General features: G+C 41.3%; 1 protein-coding gene across 1 annotated transcript in view; it reads right to left on the bottom strand.

Annotated features, from left to right (window-relative positions):
- Positions 1–22,682, bottom strand: part of FA2H (fatty acid 2-hydroxylase) — a 120,573-nt gene that overhangs the window by 46,956 nt on the left and 50,935 nt on the right. The window lies entirely within an intron of this gene.

Below are 22,682 nucleotides of genomic sequence, written 5' to 3'. Positions count from 1 at the left end.
CTGGCATCGGCGCACAATTTATGAGGACGCCTCCACACTCAGTAGTGACAATCTATAACTTTTAAAAAAAAATCCTCACCCGAGGATATGTTTTCCACTGATTTTAGAGAGAGGGGAACGTAAAGAGAGAGAGACAGAGACACAGGCAGAGAGAAACATGGATGGGTTGCCTTCCGCATGCAGTCGAACCTGCATTCTAGCTTTGTGCCCTGACCGAGAATCCAAGGCGACCTGCAGTGCGCAGGAGGAAGCTCCAACCAGCTGCGCCACACCAGCCAGGGCAATGGATAACATTTTAACGTAATATTAAAAAAATCGTTGTTGCACAACACTATGAATGTACTTAATGCCACTGGACTATAAATTTTAAAATGACTAAAATGGTGAACTCTGTAATATGTATATTTTACCACAATAAAAGTATATATTATAAATCATTTCTTTTTAAAAAAAAATCATATTGGCAAACCACAGCCTGCAGGCTAGCTACCTGTTTCTGCAAATAAACTTTTATTGGATTTGGGACTAGTGAGGTGAGTGAGGCAGGATGGTGAAAGTGAGGGGTGAGATCTTGTTTTTAATATATAAAGTTTTGGGATTTTGTTCATTATGAATTTTTTGCATTAATTTTGAATTTTTAAAATCCTGCATTAAAATATTCTTTATCTTGATTACGGAGGGGGAGGGTGGTTGGCATGCCCTTGGGTTTTGTACCCAGGACTCCTGCCTCACCTGCCTCTCACTCTGGCCTCACTCACCCCTCAGGAGAGAACAGAGGATGCTGTCTCCATTACACAGGGGAAAATAGGGACCAAAAGGAGAAAAGCCCGCTGGTTATGCTAGATGGAAGGGAAAATGGTGTGCTCTCCAGTTTTATTTATAAGAGGGAAGAAGTGCACACATCATTACTTGCCCAGCAATCGGAGATCTCCCTTGCCCTCGTGATTTGTAATCAAAGGACCCTGGTACCGAGGCTGCCCCATCCAGCTGGCCTTAGTCTGTCAGGAAAGGGTATTCTCAGGGCCACCCTTGTTTATGCTCTCCTGGGGCCAGTGCTGTGGGCGACATCAGCAATGCCCCAAATCAGGAGAGCTGTCCCTCCCTTCTCTCCCTTCCAGGCCTCTCCCGGCTCACCCTCAGGGAGTAGGCAAGAGTTGGGCTTAGTTTATGCATCTGCTATGGAACTGCTTCCCAACAGGCCTGGAAGCCTTAGGTGAAATGGCAAATACATAGTCACCCTTACACCAATTCCACACCTACTCTGTTCCAAATACGTTGCATGTGCAAAAGCAGTCAAACACATACCTGTAGACACCTCAGGTTCTTCCTGCTGACAGTATCTGTGGGACACCCCCATTTGGATTTCTCACCATTGCCTTAAACTCCCATTGTCTCAAGTCAACCAAGCAATTTAGCTATTGATTCAGGATTGTAATACATTTCTTGCCATAGGTCATTTCATATTTGATATTAAAGATACAGTATAGCCCGGCTGGCGTGGCTCAGTGGTTGAGCGTCGACCTATGAATAGGAGGTTACGGTTCGATTCCCAGTCAGGGCACATGCCCGGGTTGTGGGCTTGATCCCTGGTTGATGATTCTCTGTCATCACTGATGTTTCTCTCTCTCTCTCTCTCTCTCTCTCGCTCTTCATCTCTCTTTCGCTCTGAAATCAATAAAAAATATATGTATATTTTAAAAGATACACTATATAAAGGTGTATGCATAAAACATTAATGGCAATCTTGTTTATAGACGAGAAGCAACCCAAATATTCCTCATTAGGGAGGACTAAATGGTGTATTCAGACAGTTAAATACTATGTAGCCATTAGAAAGAATGAGATCGATTTATGTGTACTGATAGGAATAACCTCCAGAACATTGTAAATGGAAAACAACAAGAATGGTGTGTATCGTGTGCAACAATTAACTTGCTACTTTTAATTCTTTAATCCATATGAAGAAAAGTTTCTATAGCCTATATACCTAGGTATGCAGTTGTTGGGTCATAAGATATGCAAGTATCCCATTTACAAGAAACTGTACTGTAAATCAACTTCTAAGTGGCTATACTGTTTTACACCCCATGAAAGATGTATGAACATCCCTAGCCCTAAGTCTGGAAACAAGGCAAAGACACCCATTCTTATCACTTATATTCAACATTGTATCAGAGGTCCTACCAGTGATGCAAGGCAAAACAAAAGAAATGAAAGGCATACAGAGAAGAATCAAAGGCTTAAAATATCCTCGACTTACAGATTATATGACTGTTTACATAGAAAAATCTCAAATAATTTGAAAGCAACTAGAACTAATAAGTGAATGTAGCAAGTTCACAGGATCCAAGGTCAAAATTCAAAAGCCAGTTGTATTTTAAATATATATTTTATTGATTTTTTACAGAGAGGAAGAGAGGGATAGAGAGTTAGAAACATTGATGGGAGAAAAACATCGATCAGCTGCCTCTTGCACACCTCCTACTGGGGATGTGCCCACAACCAAGGTACATGCCCTTGACCGGAATCGAACCTGGGACCTTTCAGTCCGAAGGCGGATGCTCTATCCACTGAGCCAAACCGGTTAGGGCAAAAAGCCAGTTGTATTTTAATTACTAGCAGCAAACAAATGGAAAATAAAAATTTTATTTTAAATATGTATTTTATTGATTTTAGAGAGTGAGGAAGGGAGAGAGAGAGAGAGAGAGAGAGAGAGAGAGAAACATCAATGTGAGAAAGAAACATCGATCAGCTGCCTCCCACAGGCAGGAGATCAAACCCTCAACCTGGGCATGTGCCCTGACCAGGAATTGAACCGGTGACCCTTTGGTGCATGGGATGACGCTCAACCAACTGAGCCACACTGGACAGGGCAAGGGAAATGAAAAATTTTAAATTCCACTTATAATAATGTCAAAAGCATAACATGTGAAAATAAATGTGAAACATCCAAGATGTCTAGCTGAGAAATTAAAGAATATCTAAATAAAGAGTTCATGGCTATATCAAGTTCCAAGGTCATGGATTAGATGACTCAATATTAAGACCTCAAATCTTCCAATTAATCTACAAATTCAACACAATCCCAATTATAATACCACTAGGTTTGTTGAGAGTTTTTAAAGAAATTGATAAACTATTATGTAATTGAAAGTTACTAAGAAAATATAACTTAAATATTCTCACCAAAAAGAAAAGAAATTGATGAATGACTTCTAAAATTTATATGGAAATATAAAGGACCTAGACTGTTCAAAGCAATATTGAGAAACCACAAAGTTGCAGGACTTATACTTCCTGACTTCACAAGTTAATACATAGAAAACTACATATTCAAGACAGTGTGGTCCTCACAGAAAAACCAACAAATAGATTAATCATTATCATATATTAATGGGACAAAATAGAGTCCAGAAATAGACCCCCCACACATAAGGTCATTCTGTTCTTTTATGGACATATAATTTATATACAGTAAAATTTGGCCTTTTAAATGTATAGTTATATGAGTTTGGGGGCATCTATACTGTTGTGAAGATTGGGTTTGTCTCTCTCTTTGCCAATACTACATTGTTTTTATATTATCTGTATATATATAAAAGCCTAAGCGACTTTTACAACCAGTCGACCGAATGACCGGTTGACCAGTTGCTATGATGCACACTGACTACCAGAGGGCAGATGCTCAATGCAGGAGCTGTCCCCTGGTGGTCAGTGTGCTCCCACAGCCAACCTCCCGCAGCTGGCCAACCGCCCTCGGTCCCTCCCCCCAGCCGGCCCCAATCGGCTGATTGGGACTGGGTGAGACGACCCTGATGGGCCCCGATCGCCGGCCAGGCCGAGGAACCCCACCTGTGCATGAATTCGTGCACTGGGCCTCTAGTAGCTTTATAATAAATCTTGATATGTTGGTAAGGCAAGAGAGCTTCTGACACATAGTTAGTGCTTAACACATATTTGTTGAAATCAAACTCCACTCTCTAATTCAGATGTTCCCCTCATGCTTAGACTAGTGCAATGGCCTAACAATCTCCCTTCCTTCAGCTCCACTTTTTTCCATCTGTCTCCAACACCACGGAAGAACTGAAACTCAGTTTAGCACATGTCATCACTCTGTTCAAAACTGTCAGAGATTCTCTCTTGCAATAATGATGAGATCCAAATTGAACCTGGGATGCCGACCCTAACTACCTCTTCAAACTCACCCCTTTCCTTCCGATGGAAAGATCCTTATATCTCTCTGCCTGGCAGGCCTGACCCCTAGGTTCAAGGGCCACCTCAATCTTCTCTGATTCCTTTATTGCCTATAACATCGCATTTATTGCCTCAGCATACGGTGCCCAGTCCTGTCACCCTCCCTCCTTAACTAGACTGGAAGTGCTTGAGGGTAGGAGATGTTTCTGGTGTTAGTTTGAATTTCCAGCACTTAGCACACAGATATTTACTAATAATTATACCAGTAAGTAGAAACACAAATTCCCCTCAAGCATACATGCACACACAGAAAACATACATACATGCTTACATCTTAAACACTCTTTTGAACACTAAATATTTTACCTGTATTAGGAAATCTGAAGGTAATATGTATCTTTTTCTTCTTCATGTTATTGAATATGTACCTCGTTCATTGTGGGACAAACTCTGGGTTTATTGTTTATTTTTTGTGTGGTTTTTCTGTTTGTTTGTTGGCTGCTTGATCTCACTTATATGTGAAATCTAAGAAAAAGCCCAAACTCATAGAAAAAGAGATCAGCTTTGTGGTTACCAGTGGTGAAAGCATTGGTTTTTGAGTCAGAAGCCCTGAATCTACTGTGTGTCCTAACATTGACCCGGTGACTTAGCAAGTTTCTTTAGCTAGTGAACATCAGCTTCTTTTCTTTGTTTCCTCAAGATTTTTTTGTTGTTTAATTATTAAACAAGTAATATGAATAAGTAATGCATTCACATGGTTCAATGTTTAAAACGAATAAATGTCCCACAGCATCTAGTTTTTGATTTTTTACTGAGGAAACATTGCATAGTAATATTATATAAATTTCAGGTGTACAACATTATAATTCTATACTGCATACTCTAGTGCATGCTTACCACCGAAAGTCTAGTTTCCTTCCATTATCATATATTTGACCCCCCCTTTACCCAATTAGCCCCCCTCACCCCATCCCCTTTGGTGACTACCATTCTGTTGTCTGTCTCTATGAGCTTCTTTTTGTTTGATAACATAAAATGTATCATTTTAATCATTTTGAAATGTACAACTCAGTGGCATTTTGTACATTCACAATGTTGTGCAGCCATCACCTCTACCAAAACATTTTCATCACCCAAAAGGGAACTCCATACCATTAGCACTCACTCCCCATTGCCTTCTGACCCCCATCCCAACTCCAGCCCCAGTAACCAGTAATCTGCTCTCTGTCTCCATGGATTGGCCTAGTCCCAATATTTCATATAAATGAAATCATACAGCATGTGACCTTGTGTGTCTGCTTTCTTTTACTTAGCATGGTTTTGGAGGTTCCTCCATGTTGTAGCATGTGTCCATATTTTATTCCTTTTGAAGGTTTAGTAATATTCCAGTGTACAGATATAGCACATTTTCTTTATTCCTTCAAAAGTTGATAGACATGTGGGTTGTTTCCATCTTTTGACTATTTTGAATAGAGCTGCAATGAACATCTGGCTTCTTTCTGTGTAAAATAGGGATTTAAAAAACCCTGGCCTGGCTGCCTCAAGGGCTGTTGTGTAACCCAAATGAGAACCCATACAAAAGCACCTCGTGGGCTGACTGGCCCCGCGCATGAGTGTAGTGGGAGTTGCCGGTGGTGAAATATTATGGCTATGGCCAGGATGATGGATATGGCTATAGGCAGGTTCACCTGTTCCGGCCGCATGGATGGAAAGACAGGTGTCCCTGGCCCCAGCCCTCCCTCAGTGCCATCTTATCACCCAATGCCCTGTTGCTGGGTCTGGTGGAGACCAGCTGCTCACAACTGAATCTAGAAGTCCATGCTTGGCCATTTCAGATAAAGCACTCAGGGCAAAGAGGCCAATTATATACGAGGACAATAACTTGCTTGGGGTTCTGAATCCTAAGCTGGCCTTGCTACCACTGGGCCTGAGTTATTCAAGGTGAGTGGGATAACGTTTGAACAAATCTGCTGGGTGCGGTGCGTGTAGACAGGTAGGATGGGCGTGAGTGGTTGGGGGTCATTGAGAAACTCCTCAGTGCTTGATGCTAGAGACCAAACTGCAGTGCGGAGGGTGACCTTCATTGCCTTCATCTTGGCCAAGTGCCCACGCTCTCCTGAGCAGGGACACCAAGGAAAGAGAAGAGACCATCCATATGCTCCCCACAAAGGGAAAGGAAAAAACAGCATGTGAAGCTGGAGAGTATTTGTATTCATTACAAAAACAAAACTAAAGACAAAACTTTCTAAACTGCTATGGTGCCAAGTGCAGAGAGCAGAGGGAATGTATACATTTGGAGTTGGTATAAACGGCTCTAACAATCCCAGGGTATTTGCTTGGGGGTCAGGATCCCATCCACTCTTTTGGGACATCTGCACAATTTCTAGGACACAGTTGGTGTTTGAGTTTTTCTCCCTGTCCACCAGGTCCCATCCACACCACCCACCTCCATGTTCCCACACTCACTCCCCAGATCAAAGATGGGAAGGGAGCAAGGGCAGCTGGAGCCATGGAGTCTTGGGGCCTTGCAGAGGTGGGGGCCTCTCCGCTCACCTGCTGCAGACCTGAGTTGGGCCCAGTGCATAGATGTGAGTATGTCCACCAGCATCTTTTTTGTTTGTTTGTTTGTTTTTTTGTTAATCCTCACCCTAGGATATTTTTTCCATTGATTTTTAGAGAGAGTGGAAGGGAGGGGGAGAGACAGAGATAGAGAGAAACATCGATGTGAGAGTGACACATTGATTGGTTGCCTCCTGCAACCTGCATCCGAGGTACATGCCCTTGACCAGAATTGAACCCAGGACCTTTCAGTCCATGGGCCAATGCTCTATCCATTGAGCCAAACTGGCTAGGGCATGTCCAGCGGCATCTTAATGATGGCAGCTCTTGTTCCAGTCTCACTCTTGGCTGTTGATCACAACCTCCTGTGGATTCTGGCCCTTCCCTGACATTCACACTCCTAATTCTTTGCCAGCCTCCTGGACAGCATCTTCTTCCCCCTTCCCCCCCCCCCCCCCCGCCCCCTAGCATCTTTTCTTTTCCCCACTACCTCTGAGGTGCAGATATTTCACAAGGTGGACCTGTCTCATTCTTTCCCATGGTTGGATTCTGAATCCATAGCTCCATCTCCTACCCTCTCTCCAGTCTAAAGAAGTATTTCTGGCCACATGTGAGCCTCCTACCTGCCAGCATGCCAAGCCCAAATCCAGTATCTTGCCCATAAAACCAGTGGCTCCTGTATCTGCAGTGACATCATGAAACTTTAAATACTCAGAGAGGAACCTCAGAACCCTCTTGTATTTCTCCTCTCCCACACTCCCCAAACCAATCAGCTGTCCATTCCACCTCTGAGATGTCTCTCGTCTTCACCCCACCTGTGTCCGTTCAGATTAACACCGGTATTTTGCATTTACAAAATATTCCAGAATGAGTCGTTAGAGGCATATTATTTTCATACTAGAGGCCCGATGCACAAAATTCGTGCAAGAGTAGGCCTTCCTTCCCCCGGCTGCCGGCACTGGCTTCCCTCTGGCTCCCAGGACCCAGGCTTCCCTCGCAGCCCCAGCTTCATCTGGAAGGACATCCAGTCTAATTAGCATATTATGCTTTTATTATTATAGATGATGATGAGAGCGTTCAGGATAAATTCCTAAAAATGAAATTGTTGGGTTAAGAGGTAAATGCATTTATAATTGTGTTAGGTAGGACCAAATGCCATTCCACAGAGGTAGTGCCCTTCTGCACTCCCACCAGCAATATATGAGAGTCCACAGAGTGTGTAGTCAAACTTTAGAATGCTTGCTCATTGGATGGGAGAGAAATTATGTAGTCTTTTATATATATATATATATATATTTGGTTATATGTAGTCTTCATTTGCATTTGTCTTGTTATGTATCAGTGTAATCCTTTAAAAGCCTTTTGGCTGTGAGTCTTTTTCCATTTATCAGAGTTGGGGAACGTCTGGTTCGCAGGCCATATTAGGCCCTCGAAATAATTTGATCGGTCCTGCCACAGCATTAAGGACGAGGTAATCAAATGTTTGACCAAAGATAGCAGGCTAATTTTTAAGTTTCGACTTTTGGCTATTATGAATAATACTACTGTGAACATTCATGTACAAGTTTTTGTGTGGACATACATTTTAATCTCAATACCTAGGAGTGGAATTATGGTAATTCTATATTTAACTTTCTGAGGAACTATCAGGCAGTTTCCCAAAGTGGCTGCACTGTTTTACATTCCCACCAGAAGTGGATAAGGGTTCTAGTTTCTCTACCTCCCACCAACACCTGTTATTAGCTGGTTTTTGTTTGTTTGTTTAATTATAGCCATCCTAGTGGTTGAAGTGGTATCTCATTGCGGTTTTGCTCTACATTCCCCTGATGGCTAATCAAGGAAATATCAGCACAAAGAGAGACAAATTGACGGATGCAACAAAACAAAAAGCCCAGGAACAAATCCACGCCTGGAAGGAAACTTGGTATATGATAGAGGTGGCTTGCAAATCAGCAGAAAGACCTTACTTACCATTCCTCACTTGTTGCTGGAAGAGCTGGTTATTCATATGGAAAAGGAAAATACATCCTTATTATGTGCTTATCGGCCATTTGTATACTTTCGTTGGAAAAATGACTACTCAGATTGTTTGCTTATTTTTAGATTTGGCTATTTGTCTTTTTATTATCGAGTTGCAAGAGTTCTTCATACATTCTGGATACTTTTTAGCTTATTCTGTGAGTTGTCTTTTCACTTTCTTGGTGGTGTCCTGTGAGGCATAAGAGTTTTCCATTTTCATAATGTCTAATTTATATGTTTTTTCTTCTGATGCTTGAGTATTTGATGTCATAGATAAGGAACAATCGGCCTAATTCAATGTCATAAAGATATACTCCTTTGTTCTCTTCTAAGAATTTTATAATTTTCACTTTCACATGTAGGTATTTGATTCATTTTGAGTTAATTTTTGTATATGGTGTGAAGTAGAGATCAAACTTCATTCTTTTGCATGATTTCCAGAACCATTTTCTGAAAAGACTATTCTTTCCCCCCACTGAATGGTCTTGGAGCCTTGTCAAAAATCAATTTACCACAAATGTAAGGGTTTGTTTCTGGACACCCACTGTAGTCCACTGATCTATATAGGTCTATCCTTATACTAGTACCACACCATCTCGATTCATTTAGTTCTACAGTCAGTTTTGAAGTCTGTAGATGTAATAGGTACAACAGTAATAGCAAAAAAAGTAGCAAGTTTGTTAGTCTTCCAACTTTATTCTTTTTTCAAGATTGTTTTCATTATTCTGGGTCCTTGGAATCCCCAGATGAATTTTAGGATTAACTTCTCAACTTCTTCCAAGAAGTCAACTGCTATTTTGATAAGGATTGCATTGACTCTGTAGATCAGTTTGGGGAGTACAGTAGTTTGTTCAGGCTACCATAACAAGATATCATAGATTGTGTGGCTTAAAAACCAGAAATTTATTTCTCATAGTTCTGGAGGATGGGAAGTCCAAGATTAAGGTGCTGTCAAGGTAAGTTTCATTCTGAAAACTCTTCTCTTGGTTTATAGAAGGTTGCCATTTCTGTGTGCTCACATGACTTCTTCATGTGTTCACCAAGAGAGAACAAGCTCTTTGGTGTCTCTTCTTATAAGGGCACTAATCCCATCAGACCAGAGCCCCACCCTCATAACCTCATCTAACCTCAATTAACTCCCAACAGTCTTATCTCCATTGCCATCACATTGAGGGTTAGGGCTTCAACATACGGATTGGAGGACAGGAGGACACATTCAGTCCATAACAGGAAGTACTGTGGTCTAAACAATATTAGGTCTCCTGATATTTTTCAGAATATCTTGGGATATTTTTCCAAATTTTAGGTCTTTAATTTCTTTTGAAAATATTTTGTTATTTTTTTAAATATAAGTTCTGCACGTTTTGTTATATTTGTTCTGAAGTATTTTATTTCTTTTGATACTATTTTAAATGGAATTTTATTTTCAGATTCTTCGTCGTTGGTGCATAGAAATACAATTGACTTTTGTACATTGATCTTGTATTGTACAACCGTTTGGAACTTATTTATTAGTTCAAATAGTTTTTAAAGTGAATTCCTTAGGATTTTCTATATACAAAGTCACCATCTGCAAATAGAGATAGTTTTACTTCTTCCTTTTTGTTCTGGATGCCTTTTATCTCCATTTCTTGCCTAACTGCCCTGATTAGTACCTACAATTCACTGTTGAATTAAAGTGGTGAGAGCAGACATGCTTGTCTTGTTCCTAATCTTAGGGGTAAAACTTTCAGTCTTGCACTAAGTATGATGTTAGCTATGAGTTTTTCCTTGATGCCCTATGTTAGGTTCAAATTCCCTTCTAGTCCTACTTTGTTGAATGTTTTTGTCATGAATGGTATTGAATTTTGTCAAATTCTCATTCTGCAATTACTGAAAATTTATGTTTTTTCCCTTTATTCTATTACATTATCATTTTCAAATATCAAATGAATCTTGCATTCCTAGAATTAATCCTACTTGATCATGTTGTATAATCTTTTTTATATGCTGCTGGACTTGAATTGCTAGTATTTTGTTAAGGATTTTGTTTACATATTCATAAAAGATATTGGTCTGTAGTTTTCTTCTGATGTGTTTGTTTTGGATATCAGAGAAATAGTGGCCTCATATAATGAGTTGAGAAGTGTTCCCTCCCTTCTATTTTTTGGATAAATCGCAAAGAATTGATATAAACTCTTCTCTAAATGCCTGGTAGAATTTACCAGTAAATCTGGGTCTGGGCTTTCCTTTGTGGGTGTTTTTTGAAATTAGTATTCAGTGTCTATTCACATTTTCTATTCCTTCTTGAATCAGTTTTAGTAATTTGTGTCTTTCTAGAAATGTGTCCTTTCAAATAAATTGTTGGCAAATAAATTGTTGGCAAATAATTTGTTGGCAAATAGTTGTTCTCTATAAGGTCATAGTAATGTTCCCACTTTCATTATTGATTTTTGTATTTTGTAATTTGAAGTCCCTCTCTCTCTCTCCCTCTCTCTTGAGTCTCTCCTCAAGTTTATTGGCAGCTTCTAGCACATTCTTGCAAGCCCTCAAAATTGCGTTTTTTAGCTCTATATCCTCCATTTCTGTCATGTTTTTTTGTCTCCGCATTTTTTATGCTTTCTTGGTGCACCCCCTTGTGGTCTTTGTGCGCAGTCTTGTTCTAGTTAAGCCTTGATTGTTGTAGTTAATACTAGAGGGATTTGACCACCAGGCCGACTGGCTGTGAGACCATTATTGATTTTTGTATTTTGTAATTTGAAGTCCCTCTCTCTCTCTCCCGCCCCACCATTTTCCTCTCCCTTCCTCCATCTTCAGTCTAGCTAAAAGTTTTGTCTATTTTGTTGAGTTTTTCAAAGAATCAACTTTTGATTTTATTTTCTCTATTGTTTTTCAATTCTCTTTTTCATTCATTTTTACTCTAATCCTTAATATTTTCTTCTTCTTTTTTGCTAATCCTTACCCAAAGATATTTTTTCCATTGATTTTTTTTTTTAGAGAGTGGAAGAGGAGGAGAGAGAGAAAAACAACAACAACATAGATGTGAGAGAAACACATTGATTGGTTGCCTCCTGCCACTGAGCCACACTGACCAGGGCAATATTTCCCTCTTTCTGCTTGTTTTGGGCTTAGTTTGCTATTTTTGGGGGAGTTTCTTAAGGTCTAGGTCAGCAGTTCTCAACCTGTGGGTCGCGACCCCTTTGGGGGTCGAATGACCCTTTCACAGGGGTCGCCTAAGACCATCGGAAAACACATATATAATTACATATTGTTCACAGTAGCAAAATTACAGTTATGAAGTAGCAATGAAAATAATTTTATGGTTGGGGGTCACCACAACATGAGGAACTGTATTAAAGGGTTGTGACATTAGGAAGGTTGAGAACCACTGATCTAGGTTAAGTTATTGGTTTGAGATCTTTCTTCTTTTAAATATAAGTAGTAATAGCCCTGGCCAGTTTGGCTCAGTGCGGGGGTGGGCAAACTTTTTGACTCGAGGGCCACAATGGGTTCTTAAACTGGACCGGAGGGCCGGAACAAAAGCATGGATGGAGTGTTTGTGTGAACTAATATAAATTCAAAGTAAACATCATTACATAAAAGGGTACGGTCTTTTTTTTTTTTTTTAGTTTTATTCATTTCAAACGGGCCGGATCTGGCCCGCGGGCCGTAGTTTGCCCACGGCTGGGATAGAGCCTCAACCCTCAGACTGAAAGGTCCCAGGTTCGATTCTGGTCAAAGGCACGTACTTCGGTTGCAGGCTCAGGAGAGAACCAATTGATGTGAGGTTGATGTTTCTCTCTCTCTATTTCTCCCCCTTCCTTCCACTCTGTCTAAAAATCAATGGAAAAAATATCCTTAGGTGAGGATTAACAAAACAAAAAGTAAGTAAATAAATATAAGTAGTAATAGCTATAAATTCCCTTTTAAGTACTGCTTTTATACATCCCATAAGTTTTGGGATGCTATATTTTCATTTTTATTCATTTCAAAATACTTCCTAATTCCTCTTATGATTACTTCTTTGGTCCATTAGTTACTTAGAAGTATTGTTTAGTTTTTACATATTTGTGAATATCCCAGATAGCATTCTGCTATTAATTTCTAACTTTAGTCCATTGTGATTGAAGAGCAATCTTTGTGTTATTTTGAGTATTTTGAACTTATTGAGACTTGTTTCATGGTCTGGCATGTGGTCTATCCTGGAGATTATTCCATGTTCCCTTGAGAAAAATAAGTAGTCAGCGATGTGAAGTGGAGTGTTTTAGATATGTCTGTAAGTCTAGCTGGTTTATAATGTCTTCAAGTCTTCTATTTGCTTGTTGGTCGCCTAGTTGTTCTATTATTGAAAGTGGAATACAAAAGGTTCCAACTATTATTGTTAAATTGTTATTTCCTCCTTCAATTTTTCCAGTGTTTGCTCTATTTATTTTTAGGCTCTGTTATTAGGTGCATATATATTTATAATTTTATATCTTCCTGATAGGTTTACCCATTTAATATTACAAAATGTCCTTCTTTGTTGCTAGTAAAATGTTAATTTAAAAATCTATTTGCCCTGGCCGGTTTGGCTCAGGGGATAGAGTGTCGGCCTGTGGACTGAAGGGTCCCAGGTTCAATTCCAGTCAAGGGCATGTACCTTGGTTGTGGGCACATCCCCAGTAGGGGGTGTGCAGGAGGCAGCTGATTGATGTTTCTCTCTCATCGATGTTTCTAACTCTCTGTCCCTCTCCCTTCCTCTCTGTAAAAAATCAATAAAATATATTTTTAAAAAATCTATTTTAGCCCTGACCAGTTTGGCTCAGTGGCTAGAGCGTCGGCCTGCGGACTGAAGGGTCCCAGGTTCGATTCCAGTCAAGGGCATGTATCTTGGTTGTGGGCACATCCCCAGTAGGGGGTGCGCAGGAGGCAGCTGATCGATGTTTCTCTCTCATCGATGTTTCTAACTCTCTATCCCTCTCCCTTCTTCTCTGTAACAAATCAATAAAATATATTTTTAAAAAAATCTATTTTATCTGATATTAGTATAGCCACTCCCGCTTTCTTCAATTGCTGTTTACATGATACATATCTTTCTATCCTTTGACTTTTAATCTATTTGTATTTTTTAATATAAAATGTGTATCTTGTAGACAGACTATAAATGAATCTTGTGGTTTTTAAATCCAGTTTAATAATAACAGCCTAATCATTGAATTGTTTACTCCATTCACATTTAATGTTATTCTTGATATAGTTAAAATGAAATGCTATTTTACTTTATGTTGTCCATTATTTTTCTTGGCTTTTTTGTTTTAATCTTATTCTATTCTCTTTAATCTTATTCTATTCACTCTTCCTACTTTTTGTGCTGTCATTGTGATACTTATTACATCCATATGCCTTTCAAGCCCAACAATACATTGTTATAATTAATACTTTATATATAATTTTGTCTATTAAAGAAACTAAGCAAAGAAAGGAAAGTATATATTTACAGAGTTATATTAACTTTCTTATTTATCATTTCCAATTCTCTTTATTTGTTCCTATGTATTCCAATTACCATCTGGTATCATTTCCTTTCTCCAATGCAACTTTGGTTCTATCTACCTCCTTTGTACTGTTATTGTCACATATGTTATATTTCTCTGCGTTATAGGCCCAACAAAACAATTATATACATATTTTACACAAATGGAGGGGGATGGCCTATATTAGGAGGAAGGATGACTTATCCATGGCAGAGAGAGTCTGGCACAGATATAAGCTGATGTTTCGACAGCATGGACATATCGTCATTGTCTGTCTCCTCTACTTTCTCAATAAAGTATGAGGCAAGGCCACAAGTAATGATGGATGTTGGGGTCAATAGGGAGGGAAAGGTTAGTATTGGTGCTGTAGACAATTGCCAACCAACTGGGCAATCGTCTCTACAGCTGCCTGCTAGGAATGTTTGTTGGGTAAAGCCCAAGTCTAGGTGCTACACTGACAATCAAACATACCATGTTTATATACACGTACAATGGTTACTTTGGCCAGAGACAAGCCCTCATCTATGCATAAAATCTGTGCATAAAGTAGCCCTTTCCAGTGCCTGACACAGAACAGGGCCTCCAGGAATGTTATTAAACTGACTTGACTGCAGAATATACATTTCCTTGCCTACAAAGAGAATCTCCTGATGGACTATCAGGAAACATAGGCTTTGTGATGTACTTCTAGAGTTTAGGATAGCTTGCTGGAGATCTGTCCACACATTCTACCAAGAATCTATAGCACACAGTAGGGACACTGACATAAATATCTTGCTATATAGGTATATGCAGTATTACAAATAAATAAAGCTGGATGTTAGTTAAGTCCATAAAAACAGATTTTACTCAGTAACTACTGACAGTAGGGGAAAGAACTGAGCTCCTTTCTGATTTTGTGCAGATGTGACTTGGTGTTTTTTTAAATTTTTTTATTTCTTTATTGATTTCAGAGAGGAAGGGAGAAGGAGAGATAGAAACATCAATGATGAGAGAGAATCACCAATCGGCTGCCTCCCGCACCCCCGGGACTGGGGATTGATCCTGCAACTCAGGCATTTGCCCTTGGCGGGAATCAAACCCAGGACCCTTCAGTCCGCAGGCTGATGCTCTATCCACTGAACCAAGCCGGCTTGGGCGTGACTTGGTGTTTTAAAGGGAGGAAAGGGAGTGAGGACTCAAGTAAAAATGACGAAGGGTTGGTCAGTGTAAGTGCTGACTGGGCCAGCTGTGTGGGTTAGCTGGCAATTATGAAAGTTAGGGTTCTAGCCTCTCTCAGAGACTGGGAGATAGCGGTCCTATCCTCCCTGATAGGAATGGCTTTCAGGTCCTTGGGAAAACACTCCTAAGATGTGGGAGATACTATACATCTCCAGGGAACAGAGGAAGGACTCACAATTGTAAGCCCTTTTCAGTACAGGCTCTAAGAAAGGGTGGTTGGGAGGGCCTAGAACAAGCAGCAAAATTTCCTAGCAGCCTCGAGCTTTCTCAGGCAGACATTTTAGAGGTGAGGGAGTAGAAGGGGTGGGGAGGGCATACTGGGGTCATCCCAGGGACATGCCTCATGCTGCTGGAAGCCATGTTAGAGTTCGGACAGAGTCCTTATGTGCCGAGCGGCCTGCAGTTACACACACACACACACACACACACACACACACACACACACACGTGCACGCGCACACACGCATTCTCATGCAGTACCTGAGGCCACCCCAGCTCTACAAGGTCCATATTCAAACTCTTCCTCTCCTTTGGAAAGCACATGGGTAACTCTAGAATGGAGCAACATGGAGTCCTGAGGGCTGAATCCTGGTCCAAACCCAAGGCAGGGTCCTGCTGAGGAAGGAGACTGGCCCCTCCTGTCTGCTATCTCACCCATCTCTGTAGCTTCCCTGAGCCACACATCCAGGGAACACAGCCCAGGACGCAGACTCGCGGGTACATGTGGGGAAAGGAGAAGCGCTCCAAAATGCCCATCAACCATCTAGCCTAGGAATAACCCATCCCTCCAGCACGGAGAGCGCCTAGCCCAGGACCTGGTCTGCACGGCCAGTCCCTCCTCGGGGGCTGCTGCTGAACGCTGAGATGCCACCATCCGCTCTGCTCCCTCCTTCAGGGCTCCCCCAAAGGTAGGAGGACTTTACGGTAATAGTAGGAGAATGCCACCCTGTGCAAGTTCCTTCCTTGTTAATTTCACCCCACCCCCATCCTGCTGCTTAGGTCAAAGAGAAAGCCTTTAACCTTTTGCTGGAGATGGGAGCCTTTGGCAGTGAACCAAAGCCTAATTAGAATGTATTGACAACAATGTAACTGCTTTGTCTTTGTTGTTATTTTATTTATAGTCACCATATACTTTGGGGATAATGATGTAAAGTTTTCTTTTTATATGCATTTATTTCTATTTTTTAAAACCATGGGCCCATTAAAGGAAGTCACTGCATATTTAAATAATAATGGTATGGCAAAATTCATGAGGGTAGTTCTGACAGTGCTTAGAGATAAAAAAGCAGGGCCCCTGTATGTCCCAGGTGGGTGTCACCACTCCTGTGAAAGCCTCCTGGGACCGGAAGGTTTGGGCACATGCACCTGGTTAGAAAAGGTAACTTTCTCTCCGCCCAGTGACCTTGGGCTGCATCCCAGCATCATCTGAAAAGAGCCACGTCATCGGGGGCAGGGCGGGGGGGCGGGGAAGGAAGCCATGCACGCTGGCGCCTGGAGGGAGATGCAGGGGAAGAAATTTAAATGGGAGTTGGGGAGAATAATCAGCCGTTGAGGTCCTGGGAACGCTGCATGGCTCGGGGTGGATGCGGACCAAGCGCAGAACCCGCGCTCTCCGCCCTTCACCACTGGGTGGCGGACTCGTGCTCCCCGCAGGAGAATGGTGGGCTGGGGCGCAGGTGGCCGCCTTGCACCCTGGACCAGGCCGCTCTCCTGCCCCTGTCACAGCCCTGCCTAAGGGGCCTTTAGAGGGCGAGGCTCCAGGCACAAGGAAGTCAGTCACATTCCCCTTCAAAACCAAATCCCAGAACACCAGGAAATGAACATGACCCTTACAGGATTCTTTACCTTTTTTGTACACAGGTGCCTTTGGAAGAAGCCTGGTGAAGCTGTGGTGCTCTTTTCAGAATAATGTTTTCTAATGAGTAAAATATCTAGGAATAAATAACAAGGTCTAGTAAGTTGAAAAATTGACGGGCACCAGCGACTTCTCTAGCTCTCCTGCAATGACTGCAATATGACATGAAAATGTCTTCAGTTTCTACTGGTACTGTTAATACTACCATGCTTTATGTGTTGCCTATATCCGTCATTGAAAAACAACCCTAAATACCACTTAGGATACTTAATAAGAATATAGACTTCATTATTTTCTCAAACACGTTTAATGACTCCATGAATTCTGTGAACCGAGGTTAAGAACCCCTTAGCAAAAACCGAGGTGGTGAAGATGGGAGACATTTAAGCTGAGTGCCTTATATCCCACACAGGTAGCTCCAGCCCCGCCAGGACTGGTAGCCAGTTTCCTGTTCTGCCCCAGCTTCAGTGTTCGGTGCTTCCTCAGCCTTCACCCTAAGAGACTGGCCATGGGCACCCCTGGGCAGAGGTATAGCTCAGGCCCCCAGGGATGCAGGAGTCATTCCGAGAATAAGTGGAGATTGGCAGGAGCCTAAAATACCATCCAGGCATACCCATCTGGTTTCCAGACATTGAGACACAGGAGGAAATAAATGTCCAGCATCTCACCACTCATTAGGGGCAGAGCCAAAGGTCCATCTTCCACATGCACATCCCCATTTGAGCCTGGAGGACCAGCTGGGAGGGGCGCAGTAAGGAAGACCTCCCCAAAGCAGGCCGGGGACTCTCCAGAGCCTCGCTAAGTCACCAAAATGATGGGAAGTCTGGTTTCTATGGGTGTAGGGTTGAAATTTTGAGGTGCTCACGGTAGGCTGCCCTAAGAAAACAACCTTTGAGCCAACCCTGACAAAGGGAGGAACTGAGCAAGAAGGACAGCAGAGGGAAGAGGGTTTCAGAAAGCACGAAGGTGGCGATACATCTGGTGTGTTTCCAGGAGGAAGCCATACAGCTGAAGCAGACAAAGCACAGGACAGCAGAGGGGAGAAGAATAGGAAATGAGGTCACCAGAGACCACTTCCCATCACATAGTGCTTTCATTTTGCACTGGGCCCCAACGCAAAACGCAGGGCCCCCTGTTGAAAAGAAAAATTTTCAGGAACTTCAAGATGGCGTCAGCTGAGCATTAAACCAAGTAAGAGGGCCTACGCAACGACACAGGTCACACGTCCGTGAAGTGAAGGCCCGACCTCCCGCTGCAAAGTGTGCCATAAGCACTCTGGAGTGAAGGTCATGTGAGTGAGAAAGGAAGAGAAGGTGTTAACAGAACCCCGAATTTCAATTTCCACCTCCACCAGGGATGCAGCTGCAAATATTTATTTTCTGATGGACTTCCTATTGAAAGTGAGCTTGCCAGAACCAGTGGGTGTCTCTTTTAAGCTGTTGGTGACCTAGAAATTTGGGTCAAGTAATCTTCTCTGAAAAGACACCTACAGAAAGGAAATGGTTCTCTATGGGAGCACAGGGATGAAGGGCCGGTTACTAATGTTGAAGCCATCCCCCCACCCCCTACACACACACACACACACACACACACACACACACACACACACACACACTCACCCAATCTGGTAGGGTAACCTAAGTCTGGTGAGGCCTAAGGAAGGCGATGCACAGAGCCACAGGTATGCAGAAATGAGGACAAGACAGGTCCTGCCACAGGTCAAGGATGGTAGGGATGCTGCCTAGGAAGGGGCCGAGGAGACAAGGTGAATTTGAGGATCTTCTAGCCAGTGTCCTGGTCTGCCCCAGCTTCAGTGTTTGGTGCTTCCTCAGCCTTCACCCTAAGAAACTGGCTGTGAGCACCCCCGGGCAAAGGTATAGGTGCTTAGAAAACCATGATGATAACCAGGCAGAGACAGCAAGCCTTCCAGATGTTCCCCACAATCCAGGTGTAGATTTTACTCCATTTTTTCCCCTTTTTTTTTGCATATGATCTTTACTCTAACCTATCTCACTTGTTCTGAGCTCCAAGAAGCATTACAATCTTTAGCAAGAGTGGCAGTCAGGATCCATTCAGGAAAACAGCAACCACAGTAGTTATTTTAACAGAGAATTCAACGTAGGGAATTCAACAAGTACTGGAGGAATAAAAAGGTGAAAAGGGAAACCTGACATAACACAGACAGTATAACCTCAAGAAGCAACACCCATTCCAAAGGTTGGGAGAACAAAGGGGAGAGAACCTCAAAGCTTATGGGAAGGGCTCTTGGGGCTGCAGCCCAAACCTCTGAGGAGAAGGCACAGCCAGGCCCATGCGGCCACCTTGGCCAATTCCCTTGGCCAGAGTTGAGAAGAAAATCCCCCATTTTTACTCCCCAAATTTCTGCCAGGACAAACATGTTGAAGCCTAACAGCAACTGCCTAAGATTCTGCAATAGCCTCTATGTGACAATAGCCAAAGCTTATAAAGGCTACGGGAGGAAGGGCCACACATCATCCATGCACTGAAATGGCTCAGGCCCCAGGATTCCCCAGAGACCTTGGGCCTGAGCCCCAAACATGAGCTGGAGCACACACACACACACTAATAAAAGAGAAACATGCAAATTGACCATCCCTCCGCTACACTCACCAGCCAATCAGAGTGAGTATGCAAATTAACCCAGCAAAGATGGGGGTTAATTTGCATACGCAGGCACGGAGCGAAGATTGAAGACAGCATAGAAGGAAGCCAAGTGCTGCAGAAGGGAGCGAAGCTGCGGAGAAGCAAGCAGGGTGGCAGAGATGGGAGGGAAGCAAGAGGGGCGGTGGAGATGGGAGCGAAGCCCGCCCCTTCTCTGCTTTGCTCCGGCCTCAGGAAGCCCTATTCTTGCAGGAATAGGCCTGAGGAAGCCCTATTCTTGCAAGAATCTTCCTGCAACAGGCCTCTAGTTATAAATAAAATGGAACATTTATGTGTAAGTATGGACACAGCATTTATTTCTCTTGGGTATATACCTAGCAGAGAAATTTCTAGATTGTGTAATTGTATATTTAATTTTGATGAAACTGCCATATTGTTTTGCGAAGTGATTATACATTTTAGATTCCATAAATTGTGTATGAGAGTTCAATTTTCTTCGTATCTTCACCAACCCTTGGTATGTTCAATCGTCTTTATTTTAGTCATTGTACCAGGTGTACAGTGATCTCTCATTGTGGTTTTCAATTTTCATTTCTCTAATGACTAATGCTGTTAAATATCTTTGCATGTACTTATTAGCTATCCATGTATCTTCTTTGGTGACATAAGTATTCAAAGATTTTGTTCATTTTATTGAGTTGTCTGTCTTCTCATTATTAAGTTGTAAGAGTTGTTTATATATTTTAGATAAAAGGCCTTTGTAAGATATATATTTTATAAATATTTCTCTCAGTCATTAAGTGTTTTCATTTATTTTGGTAACAATGTCTTATAAGCAGCAAATATGTGTTTTTTAATCCAATTTATTGACATTTTTTGTGTGTTTAAGAAATATTGGCCAAACACAAGGTCACTGAGATTTTTCTCCAGTATTTTCTTCTAGAACTTCTATAGCTTTACTTTACATTTAGATCTATAATCCATTTGAAATTAACTTTGTGTATGCTGTGAAGTATGTGTCAAGATTTATTTCTTTGCATGTGGTTATTCCACTAATCCAGTACCATTTGTTGAAATAAACAGTCCCTGCATTGAATTAACTTGCCACTTTTTGATAAAGGTAATCAGCTATAGAAATTTTAGGCTGGTTGATCCAGGCTAACTTCCCAGACTTAATGAGATACCCCTGTCCCCAAATGTGCAACATTCTGTATATGTGAAAGCCTTTTAATCTAGTCTTAAAAATTATATCAAATAAAGATGTCTTTGATTTCATTAAGGAACCTTCTTTAAAATGCTAATAACTTGTAGAATTGAGTGGGTTAGAATTCACACAGCAGTAGCAACCAGTCAACCAGCTAACAGCCATCTGGGCCACTTGAAAAGGTTAAAATGACATTTTGGATAGAGTGGAGGTAAGGGAAGGAAATGAGGGCAAGAAAGGAAGGAGCTAATTAATTCACTTTAGAATGGAACCTTTTAGGGAAAGTTCAAAACTTGGTTGAAAGATGAGAGTAACAGAGGAGGAATGTGGTCGTAGGGATAAGAAAAAAATAGAATTGGAGGCAAAATTCCTTTTCATGCATTTTTTCCTATATTTGTTTTGCCCTTTATTCGGGAAAAGGGATCAACTTTTAAAATATTTTCTCTAGCCCTAACCAGTTTGGCTCAGTGGATAGAGCATCAGCCTGCGGACTGAAGGGTCCTCGGTTCGATTCTAGTCAAGGGCATGTACCTTGGTTGCGGGCACATCCCCAGTAGGGGGTGTGCAGGAGGCAGCTGATTGATGTTTCTTTCTCATCAATGTTTCTAACTCTCTATCCCTCTCCCTTCCTCTCTGTAAGAAATCAATAAAATATATTTTAAAAATTAAAAATAAAATATTTTCTCTAGCCCCCTTCATGCCTGTTGTCAATTTCTATCGGCCACTCCTGGAGTTCCTCCATGCCAAGGCCTTCTTCTTCCTCCTTTCTGCCCTATGTGGTCTTAACTTTCAAAGAAAAACTCAGACTAGTTAATATAGATGAAGTCCTTTAGGGATATATCAATTTAAAAGACTCCTGTGGGGCTCTCACAGTAATTCAATTGCTGTTTACAACATTATTTCCTTAGGGCTAGTATATTTTTTAGTTAACCAAACTAGTTTTCAAAGAATAAAACCTGTTGTTTCTTTGGGAAGGATTTTCTGTGTTACCTAATCATAAATGTCATCTACATTCTCAAAGATTTAATTGTATGTAAAATACTCTTAGTGCTAATATATTTTATTGGAATGTCATCTTCTCAAATTTGAAATGCTATTTGATTATCATGTTCTTTATTAACCAGGCTGCTATAATAAGTAGAATAATATGCCAAATATAAACTAGTCTCCAAAATTTGTGCATAAATAGATATTAACTGTATCACTTTTACTCTATTAGAAGTGATATTGCAGATATATTCTTGGTAGCAATCTGAAAATTAGCTTGGATTTTATTTTTAAATGTGAGAATGTGTCATTTTTTTTAAACTAATTCCATTTAATGAAGGCACACATTGGAACACTGTGAATTTATTTATTTTGGTTTGTCAGCTTTATATGTAGACTAGCAGTCAAAGCATTTCTAAACAGTAGACTTTATTTATTTATTTATTTATTTATTTATTTATTTTATTAAATCTTTATTGTTCAGGTTACACTTGTTCCTCTTTTTTTCCCCCCCCATAACTCCCCTCCT

The sequence above is a fragment of the Myotis brandtii genome, unplaced genomic scaffold (assembly GCF_000412655.1).
Source record: "Myotis brandtii unplaced genomic scaffold, ASM41265v1 scaffold165, whole genome shotgun sequence".
Classification (NCBI taxonomy): domain Eukaryota; kingdom Metazoa; phylum Chordata; class Mammalia; order Chiroptera; family Vespertilionidae; genus Myotis; species Myotis brandtii.
Note: the sequence above shows the minus strand (reverse complement) of the source record. Positions and strands in the feature narration are given on the sequence as shown.